The following is a 13,496-nucleotide window of genomic DNA, read 5'->3' as shown; positions in this document are numbered from 1 at the left end:
GCGCTGCGGCTTTGAAACAGCTCTTGGAGTCCAGGAGTCACCTTGCTGAAAAATCAGGGTGTGGGCAGTTTGCTCAGAGGCAGCTCTCTGTGTGAGGGTCCTGGTTCCGAGACCACCTCCCACCCAGAGGGGCTCTGCCGGGAAATCAGAGGCAAACGCGTGGGTCTCGGTAGTCACCTCGAGAGCTGCTTCTGAGCTCTGGAGTGCTCACTGACCGGGGCGGGGGACTGGACATAGCTGCATCTGGAGCATTGGGGCTAGAGAGCTGAACCCACGTGAAAACCAGACGAAAACCCGCCCAGTTTATTAGGAAGGTCTTTTGTCGCCCTAACCGTTGCTGTCGAGTCAACTCCGACTCACAGTGACCCCATGTGTGTCAGAGTAGAACTGTGCCCCACAGAGTTTTCAATGGCTGAGTCTTCAGAAGTAGATCACCAGGCCTTTCTTCCAAGGTGCCTCTGGGTAGACTCGAGCCTCCAGCCTTTTCGTTAGCAGTCCACTGTGTTAACTGTTTGTAGCACCCAGGGACTCTGAGCCAGCCAAAAGAACCCTAAATAAATACAACCAGTCCAGATACCCTAAAATGCTATTAACAAATATAGTTGTGAGGAACATAGAAAAAATGGACCTACGTATTCAGATTTTCTTTTTGATAAAAAGCCAGTTACCGTCAAGTCAGTTCCAACCCTTGGCGACCCCATGTGTGTCAGAGTAGAACTGTGCTCCATAGGGTTTTCATTGGCTGGTTTTTCAGAAGTAGATCATCAGGTCGGTCTTCCGAAGCACCTCTGGGTGGACTCGAACCTTCAACCTTTGAGTTAACAGTCGAGCGCATTAGCCGTTTGCACCACCCACCCAGGGCCTCCTTTGTTTGCCTAAGCAGCTAGAAACACCACATTCCAGTTCAGCTACAGACGCGTCCTTCAGCTGTGCCCAGAATTCCCGTTGCCCTGATGCACGTTACCCTGTGGCCCTGTCCACACAAGGGGGTGAGATCGTCCAGCACTATTCTCCATGTGGTTCCTACCTGGAGACATGCTAGCCTGCTCCCTGGGGGGTGGCCAGAGAGTGCCCGCTGAAAACGGCTCCTTACTCGGTTACTAAGATCTTCCGGAGCACACTGCTCGCTCCCCAACGGTTTCTCCACTGCCGGTCAGCAATGGTCCTGTGAGCAGCGCACACCCCAGCCTTCCCAGACTGTTATCACATCCACTCTGCCAGCTGGTAGACATAGACGCCAACCTGGGCAGACCCACCTCTCTCCCTGTCCCCTCAGAGAAGCACAGCGCTGCTCCCACTGTAAAGGCAGGTCTTGGTTTCTCATCTGAGTGACTTACTGGAAGCCGGCGTGCAGCCCTCCCGGCACCGTGGCACCATCTGTGTTTCCCAATCATGAAATGTTGGTATAAACTGGCAGTGGCTTTCGGTGATCCCGACCACCTCCTCTGCTCTGTATTCTGAAGCGAGAATCCTGCAGGCAGCGCTCGGTTGGGCCTCTGTGGACCCCTCACCTCTGCTACAGAAGTTAAGAAGCATCCTTATACTTTTTCGTTTTGCAGCCAGAAGGAGTGCCATGTTATTTCCAAAGATGTACCTTTCATGTGCTTTTAGCTCTTATCAGGCGCGTGTCTGTGGGTGCTTGATTATTGAATGCAAAATATTTTCTTTAATGAGTTTATCAATTGTAATTTCAAGAATAATGATTATAATAAAATTCCTGCATTTCTTCTTGTGGTTCCTTTTCCTTATATTTCAGAGGTTTCTATCATGTATTACTAGGGTTGGTTTCAGTAGAAAGACTAACATGCTTCCATAACCAGTCAGTAGTCCCTGACACAAAGCCGGAGGATGGGACCTGGCCACTGGAGTCTGCCATCCACTTCAGAACGTCCTAACATGGAGGAGCTTAATGCAGCCGACTGGAAGCCTGCCGTGGGCCCAGCAGCTGGCTGCCTGCTCGGCACGCCCTTTTGGATCAGACGTAGCAGCAGAGCTAGTAGTGAGGGTGGGGCCGCAGCTTTTGGCGTGCAGAATGTTGCCTTTATCAGAAGGTCTCCAGTAGCCCTTGCAATAAGGTGAGAAAACAATCACAACCATTTAACAGGAGATCCGGAATCTACTCACAGAATTTGACAGGAGGGCCCTGAAGTTTGTCATTTGTCAGGAGACCCTCTGGGGTGCTGCCCCAGCCCCCAGCACGGTGTGGTGGTCACGGCTGGAACCTGCAGCTCCCGCCAGCCGTGGCCTTTCCTGAGCCCTTGTATTCCCGCAGCCTGCCTCACGAGACCGTCAGCTTCCTGAGAACGGGATGAGGGTATCACTCATTTCTCTATCACCAGGCTCAGCGTCCGTACTCAGAAAATAAATGGTGGTGAACAGAAGTGCCAAACAGACAACAAGCATGGAACAGAGCTGCCCCAAAGACGCTCCAGGCAATTAATACACATCAGTGTGGGCCGTGTGCTCGAAAACCAAAAACCCGCTCCAGGCTCACACCATTTGAATGACTCTTGTGTTAGTCATCCAGTGCTGCTGTAACAGAAATACCACATGTGGATGGCTTTAACACACAGAAGTTTATTCCCTCAGTCTAGGAGGCTAGAAGTCCAAATTCATGATGTCAGCTCCAGGGAAAGTCTTTCTCTCTCTTTTGGCTCTGGGGGAAGGTCTTTGTCATCAGTCTTCCCCTCGTCTAGTAGCTTCTCAGCGCAGGGACCCCAGGTCCGAAGGATGTGTGCCCCTGGCTCTACTTTCTTGGTGGTTTGAGGTCCCCAAGTCTTTCTGTTCACTTCTCTCTTTTATATCTCAAAAAGAGATTGGTTTAAGACACAACTTAATCTTGTAGATTGAGTCCTGCCTCATTAACATAACTGCCACTAATCCAACCCCATTAACATCATAGAGGTAGGGAAGTCACATCAGATGACAAAATGGTGGACAATCACAATACTGGGGATCATAGCCTAGCCAAGTTGACACACATTTTTGGGGGACACAATTCAAGCCATAATGACTCTTCATTTGGTAAATTGCTTTTCTGAATAAATTTTATCCACCACTGATTTCACAATAGCCGCTGAGCGGGGGGCAGGGAGAGAGGATGGTGGCAGCAGGCAGGGAGGGGCAGGGACGAGGGGCTGGTGCCACCCCCCTGCAAGGGCCGCCTGCCCCGGGCCCAGTAGCTTTTCAGACTCAACTGTCAATTGCAGACGCTGTTAGGTTGGAAAGTCAATGTGCTTCTAGGTCCCACTTCTCATTTTTTGTACAAGTCTTCCATTAGTGGTGCTTGTCCCCATTTTACAGGTGAGGAAACTGACACTCAGCATCCAGTGTCAAAAGTCACCTTTAGCAAGTAGGAGAACTGAGACTTGATCTGGATCCTTCTGACTCCACAGCCATCCTCACGCCACGGAGCATCATGCTGTTTGCTCAGCTGTGGTGGTAGTACTACACAGCAGAAAATCAAAGGAGGAAGAGATGTTGTTAGATTGTTGTTAGGTGCTGTCAAGTCGATTCCAACTCATAACTACCCTGTGTACAACAGTACAAAACACTGCCCAGTCCTGCGCCAGCCTCACAATCGTTACGTTTGAGCCCATTGTTGCAGCCATTGTGTCAATCCATCTCATTGAGGGTCTTCCTCTGTTGCTAGGATGATGGAAGCTATGTCACCAGTATTTCAAATACCAGCAGGGTCACCCATGGTGGACGGATTTCAGTAGAGCTTCCAGACTACAACAGACTAGGAAGAAGGACCTGGTGATCTACTTCTGAAAAGATTGGCTAGTGAAAACCTTATGAATTGCAGCTGCCAGGATGCTATCACAGAACATGCCATTGTTCTGATGGGAAGGGCGAGAGGGTCAGTAGGGTGCTGTGGTTGAAAGGCGAGATGACCAGGCTGATGGGGAAAGCCTTAACCGAACAGCCCCAAAGGAGGAGAGAGGCCATTCCAGGCAGAGGCTGAGGTGCTGTGTGGCCTCCAAGAAGAGCTATGGAGCAGGTCTTTGAGAAGGTGAGTCCAGAGTTTGGGCGGGTGTCATGGATTGAATTGTGTCCGCCCAAAATATCTGTCCACTTGGCTAGGTCATGATTCCCAGTATTGTATGATTGTCTACCATTTTATCATCTGATGTGATTTCCCTCTGTGTTGTAAATACTATCACTATGATGTAATAAAATGGATTAGCCTCAGTTAATATTGATGAGGTCTACAAGATTAGATAGTGGCTTAAGCCAATCTCTTTTGAGATATAAAGGAGCGAAGCAAGCAGAGAGACATGGGGACTTCATACCACCAAGGGGGCAGTGCTGGGAGCTGAGTGCATCCTTTGGACCTGGGGTTCCTGCGCTGAGATGCTCCCAGACCAAGGGAAGATAGATGCATAACAAGGACCTTCCTCCAGAGCCGACAGAGAGAGGGGGCCTTCCTCTGGAGCTGATGCCTTGAGTTTGGACTTCTAGCCTACTGATCTGTGGGAGAATGGACTTCTCTTTGTCAAAGCCATCCACTTGTGGTATTTCTGTTATGGCAGCACTAGATGACTAAGACAGAGGGAAACTTCCAGAACCTCCCTGTGTGTGTTACAGTACACGGCACAGTCCCTGGCACATGGGAAGCACTCAGTTTATAATCATCATTATTGCTAGTTTAAGACATAGAGACACCGTGAGTTTGATTCCACCTCATGAAAGTTAGTGCAGAGAAGAGGCTGCAGACTGAGGGACAGGGAGGGCAGGTCCCAAGAGGAGCCTTTTAGATGCCATCACAGGCGGCGATCCGGAGGCCAAGTCTTGGGGAGAAAAGTTTAGTTTGGGGTTTGTAAACAGATGGCACTTAACCAGTGCAGCAGCTGTGAAGTCGGGAAAGCTGCTGAACAGAGAACAGCACCAAGGCCAGCCTGGCAGGAGGCAGAGCGCTGCTCATAGGGCTTTGCCCCGGTTCCTTCCCAAGCCGAGGTTTGCATGCAAGGTGCCTCCCGTGTACGCACTGGCAGCAAAGAAGCCACAGGGCATGATTTGCCCTCAGCTTGAACTAGAGCCTGGCCGCGGGGACCCTGGGGTAGGCAGGAGCCCAGGCCCCCCCAGAGGAGGGCTGTGCTGAAGCACCAGGGAAAGGGCCGGTCTTGGGAGCCGGGGGCCGGGGGGCATTGTCCATCCAGCAGGTTCTGCATTCATTATTCCGGAGCCTCTGCCTCCTGCCTCCTGGATAATGTTCTGCAGCTTTCCTAACTCTTCACAGCTGCTGCGCCTGTTAAATGCAACTTTTTACAAACCCCAAACTAAACTTTTCTCCCCAAGACTTGGCATCCTGCTGACCTCTGCAGTCTAAAAACAAAAAAGCAGGCATTTCATAACCCTCCCAGGAGGCCAGATGGCCGTATGCTCCTGAGGGGCAGAGGGAGCAGGTGGCAGCTGCTGCTAAGCATTCAGCTCAGGAGTCCTTGAGATCTCCTACAAGTTCATGTCAGCTCATTTTTCATGGAATCCTAAAAGCTTTTCCCATCAGTTTTTACACAGACCACGTTTAAGTGTGCATATCATCAAAGCATGCCTCCTCACATTTAACCTGCTCTCCCAAACCCAAAGATTCAAAACCCATTGCCTTCCAGTCGATCCGACTCATGGCGCCCCCGTGTGTTACAGAGTAGAACTGCTCCACAGGGTGTTCTTGGCTGTCATCGTTACAGAAGCAGATCACCTGGACTGCCCTCTGCGGCACCACTGTGTGGATTCAAACCGCTAGTCTTCAGGTTAGCGGACAAGCGCAAACTATTTGCACCTCCCAGGGACCTTCTCTTCCAAACAGGCTTTCTAAAATTCAGTTTAGGGCTTTCGTGACAAGAGAAAACAATTTTTCCCTCATCCTCCCCTTCAATCCTAAATATTATTATAACTCTCAGTGCCTTGCTTTCCAAAAAAAAAAATTCCAGTTTGTCAACTGGAAAAGATCCAACATGAATGATAGAATGAACAGACATAATCTGGGGGGTTTGGGGCTCTACAGAGAAGCCCTGGTGAATTTTTTTTATTACATTTCAGCATTTCACCTCACACTTGCAGGGGTCCCTGAAAAGAGACAGTCCAACATTTTGCAGCACGGGGCTCAGTTGCCCATGCACATTACCAGAAGCTGGCTTTTTAGGTGGAGAGCTATTGAAACATGAAATGTGCTTTGTTACTATTTTGTCAGTGCCGTCAAGTCGATTTTCGACTCATAGTGACCCGATGTAAAGAGTAGAAGTACCCCATAAAGTTTTCTAGGCTGTAATCTTTAAGGGAGCAAATCGCCAGGTCTTTCTCCCGCTGAGCTGCTGGGTAGATTTGAATTGCCGACCTTTCGGTTACCAGCCGAGTGCTCAACTGTTGAGCGACCAGGGTTCCTTGACGTGTGCTAGGAGCACTTATAATGATTTTCATTAGCTCTAGGGCAGTGGTTTCACTGGGGGGCGATTTGGACCCCCAGGGGACATTTTGCAGTGTCTGGAGACATGTTTGGTTGTCACACTGGGGCAAGGGGGCAGGGGGAGAGCATTCTAGTGGGTAGAGGCCAGGGATCCCAGCTAAACGTTCTACAGTGCACAGGAGCAGCCCCCCCACCACAAAGAATTATCCAGACTAAAATGTCAGCAGTGCTGAGGTTGAAAAACCCTCATGGTCCAATTCTAGAAGTCTGTGGCTGCTAACCAAAAGGTCGGAGGTTCGAATCCACTGGTTGCTCCTTGGAAACCCTATGAGGCAGTTCTCCTCTGTCCTATCGGGTCTCTATGAGTTGGAATCAACTGGATGGCAACAGGTTTTTTTTTTTTTCTTTCGGGTTTATAACATATAATAAAGGAGCCCTGGTAGCACAATGGTTAAGCGCCCGACTGCTAACCGTAAGGTCGGCAGTTTGAACCCACCAGTGGCTTTGCAGGAGAAAAGACCTGGTGATCTGTTCCCATAAAGATAACAGCCTACGAAACCTTACGGGGCAGTTCTACTGTGTCCTATAGCGTCACTATGAGTCAGAATGGACTCGGGGGCACCCAACAACAACATATACTAATGTGCTTAAATAACTAAAGGCAAATTTCCTTCATGCTGGAATCTTGAAAAAATAATCTATCTTTCAGCGACAAGGGTATGGTTAGTGGAAGCAGCTAAAGTAGCTCAAGCTGGTGTATACTTTCCAGTCCCTGGAGCAGAAAGTAGCAAATTGCTACTATGCAGATTTGCTCCTGAATGCCGTGGAAAATTTTAGATAAAGGAAGCTTTCCTTCAGGGATAGCAGGAGGTGGTTCTGTAGCATGACGGGTTTTTCACTGTCACTGATGCAAAGGAGAGCGGAGAGAAGTGTCTCCTGGTGGCCTCCCAACATAGTCACCTAGGACAGGCAGGACAAACACACGGGCTTTGGTTCAGCTGCTTAAATATTCTTTAAAAAGCTCTAGAGACCTCCTTCCAAAATCGTAGGCTGTTTTCCCATGTGAACCATGTATGCCTGGAGCTGGTAAACCCCAGTACCCGCAGCAAGGGGATGAAAAGATAAAGAGGAAGGTAAGTGTCTGTTCTGGGTGGATTTGTGTCCCCGAAATGATACGTTCAAGTCCTAACCCCAGTACGTATGAATGTGACCTTATTTGGAAATGGCATCTTTCAGATGTAATTAAACCAAAAAAACAAAAACCCCGTGGCCGTCAAGTTGTTTCCAACTCGTAGCAATAGGACAGAGTAGAGCTGCCCCATGGGAGTTCTAAGGAGCAGCTAGTGGATTTGAACTGCTGACCTTTTGGTTAGCAGCCTCAGCTCTTAACCACTGTGCCACCAGGGCTCCTCAGAGGTAATTAGTTAAGTTCAGATGAAGCCATACTGTAGTCGGATGGGCCCGAATCCAACATGACTTGGGTCCCCATAAAAAGGGAAGAGACACAGAGACAGACACAGGGAAGAATGCCATGTGGCCAAGGAACAGCAAGGACTGCCAACAACCACCAGAAGCAAGGAGCGAGGCATGGAACCGATTCCTCCTCGGAGCCTCCAGAAGGAACCAACCCGCCAGCACCTTGGTTTCAAACTTCCAGCCTCCAGAACTGTGAAAGAATGCGTTTCTGTAGTTTGAAGCCACCCAGTTTGTGGGACTTTGTTGCAGTGGCCACAGGAAACAAATACAGTGTCTGTCTGCAGGACATAATACAGAGGAAAAGAAGCTCGCGTAGGCAAAGGTCTCCCTCAGGCCCCTGAGTCCCAGTCACCTAGCAGACTCCCCACCCACCACAGGCCCTCAAGAAACCCTTGTTTCCATCCCAGTGGGAGGCATGAAAGGCTCAGTGTGAATTCCTCTAGAAAGCGGCCATTTCTTAACCCTGGCACATACCCTCCTCCCCAACTCCGAGCGACCTAGATGATAGACTTGGGATACTGGCATGTTGTAGATCCCTCAGACACTGAAGATGTTCAGTTAGCTGGTTCCGCTTTTAGCTACAACATACACAGCCAGACATATCACAAGGTACATAAAAGACAAATTTCAGAGCACTAGACAAAATAAAAGCCTTTATCACAAACTTGCCTACTGCGTGTACCAATGATGCCTCCCCTCCATAGTCAGTTGGCCAGAAACTTTCAGGTTCAGTCACTTCCTAAACCACTACTATTTCAAGGGTCACCACTCATGGGGAAGCCCTGTGTGGTCACAGAAGTCACCTTCTGTTAGGTTAAGAATCATCCCAATTCTGGTCACCAAAGTTAACGACCAGCAGTTGTCTCATACTGGAAACCAGAAAGGTGGAAAGGCTCACTCAAGTGTCTGTGACTCACGGGTCACCTGAAAACCGAAGCACTGTGGGTGAGCACCCTCACCTAAGGGGCCAGTGGCCATCATTAGGAACCCACGTCCCGTAAGTGCCACTTCTCAGTAAGTGTGAACTGCCCAAGAGGACAGATTTTGGAGTAGAAAGACTGGCTTTTTGCACAAAAAACAATAACCAACAGCAAAATATAACAAAACCTAAGAAAGAGTGTTTTGGGTAGCCGTAAGTCAGGTTTCCATAAGGCAGTCTAAGGAAACTACCCCAAATTACTTTATAATGTCAGCTCATATACATTTGTTGTCAGATGCCCTGGAGTCAGTTCCGACTCATAGTGACCCTGTGTACAACAGAACGAAACACTGCCCAGTCCTGTGCCATCCTCAAAATCATTGCTATGTTTGAGCCCATTCCTGCAGCCACTGTGTCAATCCATCTCCTTGAGGGTCTTCCTCTTTTTGGCTGACCCTCTACTTTATCAAGTATGATGTCCTTCTTCAGGGACTGATCTCTCCTGATAACATGTCCAAAGTACATGAGACAAAGTCTTGCCATCTTTGTCTCTAAGGAGCATTCTGACTGTATTTGTTCCAAGACATTTGTTCGTTCTTCTGGCAGTCCATGGTATATTCATCTTTCTTTGCCAACACCATAACTCAAAGGCATCAATTCTTTGGTCTTCCTTATTCATTGTCCAGTTTTCGAATGCATATGAGGCAATTGAAAATACCATGGCTTGAGTCAGGCACATCTTAGTCCTGAAAGTGACATCTTTGCTTTTTAACACTTTAAAGTGGTCTTTTGCAGCAGATTTGCCCAATGCAACACATCATTTGATTTCCTGACCTCTGCTCCCATGGGCATTGATTATGGATCTAAATAAAATGAAATCCTGGACAACTTCAATCTTTTCTCCATTTATTATGATGTTGCTGATTGGTCCAGTTGTGAGGATTTTTGTTTTGTTTATGTTGAGTTGTAACCCATACTGAAGGCTGTAGTCTTTGATCTTCAGCATTAAGTGCTTAAAGTCCTCTTTGCTTTCAGCAAGCAAGTTTGTGTCATCTATGCAGGTTGTTAACGAGTCTTCCTATAATCCTGATGCCACGTTGTTCTTTGTATAGACCAGCTTCTTGGATTATTTGCTCAGCATACAGATTGAATAGGTATGGTGAAAGGATACAACCCTGACGCACACCTTTTCTGATTTTAAACCACCCAGTATCCTCTTGTTCTGTTCAAACAACTTGATCTATGTACAGATTCCACATGAGAATAATTGGGTGTTCTGTAATTCCTATTCTTCACAATGTTATCCATAATTTGCTACGATCCACCCAGTAGAATGCCTTGCATAGTCAATAAAACACAGGTAAACATCTTTCTGGTATTCTTTGCTTTCAGCCAAGATCCATCTGACATCAGCAGTGATATCCCTGGTTCCATACCCTCTTCTGAATTCAGCTTGACTTTCTGGCAGTTCCCTGTCAATGTACTGTTGCAACTGTTTTTGAATTATATTCACTATAATTTTACTTGCTTGTGATATTAATGATATTGTCCGATAATTTCCACATTCTATTGGATCACCTTTCTTTGGAATAAGCATGTATAAGGATCTCTTCCAGTCGGTTGGCCAGGTAGCTGTCTTCCAAATTTCTTGGCATACATGAGTTAGCACTTTCAGCGTTGCATCCATTTGTTGAAACATCTCAACTGGTATTCCATCACATCCTGGAGGCTTGTTTTTCATCAATGCTTTCGGTGCAGCTTGGACTTCTTCCTTCAGTACCATCAGTTCTTGGTCATATGCTACCTCCTGAAATGGTTAAACGACAACCAGTTCTTTTTGCATAGTGACTCTGTGTATTCCTTCCAACTTCTTTTGATGCTTCCTATCATTTAATATTTTCCCCATAGAATCTTTCAATATTGCAACTCGAGGCTTGAATTTTTTTTCTTCAATTCTTTCAGCTTGAGAAATGCCAAGTGTGTTCTTCCCTTTTGGTTTTCTAACTCCAAGTCTTTGCACATGTCATTATAATACTTTACTTTGTCTTCTTGAGCCGCCCTATGAAATCTTCTGTTCAGCTCTTTTACTTCACCATGTCTTCCTTTTGCTTTAGCTACTCTACATTCAAGAGCAAGATTCAGAGTCTCTCCTGACATCCATATTGGTGTTTACTTTCTTTCCTGTTTTTTTAGTGACCTTTTGCTTTCTTCATGTATGATGTCCTTGATGCCATCCCACAACTTGTCTGATCTTTGGTCATTAATGTTCAGTGTATCAAAGCTGTTCTTGAGATGGTCTCTAAATTTAGGTGAGATATACTCAAAGTCATACTTTGACTCTTGGATACTCGTTTTAATTTTCTTCAGCTTCATCTTGCACTTGCATATGAGCAATTGATGCTTTGTTCTACAGTCAGCCACTGGCCTTGTTCAGACTGATGATATTGAATTTCTCCATAGTCTTCTTCCTTAGATGTAGTCAATTTGATTCCTGTGTATTCTATCCGGCAAGGTCCATGTGTATAGTCACCATTTATGTTGTTGAAAAAAGGTATTTCCAATGAATAAGTCGTTGGTCTTGCAAAATTCTGTCATGTGATCTCCCATATAATTTCTATCACCAAGGCCATATTTCTTAATTACTGATCCTTCTTCTTTGTTTCCAACTTCTGCATTCCAATCAGCAATAATTATCAATGCATCCTGACTGCATGTTTGATCAATTTCAGACTGCGGAAGTTGGTAAAAATCTTCAGTTTCTTCATCCTGGACATTAGTGGTTGGTGCATAAATTTGAATAACAGTCATATTAATTGGTCTTCCTTGTAGGTGTATGGATATTGTCCTATCACTGGCAGCATTGTATTTCAGGATAGCTACGCCTTTCCTCTTCAGTTTGTCATTTCTGACACAGTAGACCATATGATTGTCCGATTCAAAATGGCCAATACCAGTCCATTTCAGCTTACTAATGCCGAGGATATGCATCTTCAAGTGTCCATTTCATTTTTTACGACTTCCAACTTTCCTTGATTCATGCTTTGTACATTCCATGTTCCGATTATTAATGGTTGTTTGTAGCTGTTTCTTCGCATTTTGAGTCATGCGACATCAACAAATGAAGGTCCTAAAAGCTTGACTCCATCCACGTCATTAAGGTCAACTCTACTTTGAGGAGGCAGCTCTTCCCCAGTCGTATTTTGTGTGCCTTACAACCTGAGGGGCTCATCTTCCGGCACTATATCAGACAATGTTCCACTGCTATTCATAAGGTTTTCGCTGGCCAATTTTTTCAGAAGTAGACTACCAGGTCCTTCTTCCCAGTGTATCTTAGTCTAGAAGCTCTCCTGAAACCTGTCTACCATGGGTGACCATACTGGTACTTAAAACACCAGTGACATAACTTCCAGCATCACAGCAACACGCAAGCCACCACAGCTGGACAAACTGACAGACGAGTGGTGTCTGCTATGTGGAACACCCACGTTGCTCTTTGGCTCTCTTTTCTTCCAATTCTAAGTGGCTAAATGATCAGAGAGCAAATTAGGGGCTAACATCCACTTCAAAGAGTTGTTGTTCTCTCAAGGTCTGAGAACAGGTTTTGTTATGGATTGAATTGTGTCCCTCAAAAAGATGTGTTGAAGTCCTAACCCCCAATTCCGGTGAACATGACCATGTTTGGAAATAGGGTCTCTGAAGCTGGTATCAGTTAACAGGAGGCCATACCAGAGTGGGATGGGTCCTGATCCAATATGAGTGGTATCCTTCCAAAAGATGGGAAGAGACACAGAGACAGAGAGACACAGAGGGAAGATGGTCATGTGACGCTGCAACTGCAAACCAAGAAATGCCTAGGGCCTCCAGAAGCTGGGAGAGACAAGAAAGAGACTTCCCCTAGAGCCTTCAGAGACAGCATGGCCCTGCCGACACCCTGAATTCAGAGGCCCAGCTTCCAGAACTGTGAGAGAATAAATTTCTATTCTTATAAGCCACCCAGTTGGTGGTATTTTGTTATAACAGCTCGAAGAATCTAAAGTTGACGTCTTAGCTAAGGTCTGCTCTAGGCCCTGGGAGAGATGGAGAACTTCTCCTGAAGCCATCCTTCTTCTCACCATGGCTGGAAAGATCTTGGCCCACACAATCTGGGACACAGTTCCTGGCACTGAGGACACCACAGCACAAAAGACGATCGTGGATCGCAGAGTCTACTAGACCACAACTGGAGTGTGACCTGAGGGGCAAGGGGCTGAGGAGGCCTCTCCACCTCTTTTTAACCCTGAAGGTCCTTGAAGACCATGTGTAGTCCAAGGCAGTTCATCAGAACCAGGCTCACGCAGGGCTGGGGACAAGGGCTCTGGCCCAGTTCTCATTGGGAGAAGACTTTCCATGTAGGATATGACAACTCAGGTGGCCTTCAACACACATCTCTCCTCATCCTTTCTGCAAGCCTTGTGATCTGACCTACCTTCCATTAGGTGTCACTGGGGCCTGGAGGGATGTTCCTGATGGGCTGGTGTTGGCCACATTTGGGAGCATGGAAGCAGACAAGAGGTGGCGAACTACTGAGGACCATCAACCAAGGTAGTGAATGAGCACAGAGCCTGTGCTCACAGTGGCCCCCTGCATCTCTCTGCTCAGGCCTGGTACGAGGTAGGGTGTGCAGCCTTCAGAGAACCAGCCTCTTTAAAGATATGA

This window comes from Trichechus manatus, unplaced genomic scaffold (assembly GCF_000243295.1).
Source record: "Trichechus manatus latirostris isolate Lorelei unplaced genomic scaffold, TriManLat1.0 scaffold00072, whole genome shotgun sequence".
In the NCBI taxonomy this organism is placed as follows: Eukaryota; Metazoa; Chordata; class Mammalia; order Sirenia; family Trichechidae; genus Trichechus; species Trichechus manatus.
The sequence above is the reverse complement of the archived record's forward strand: the minus strand, read 5'-3'. Positions refer to the sequence as shown.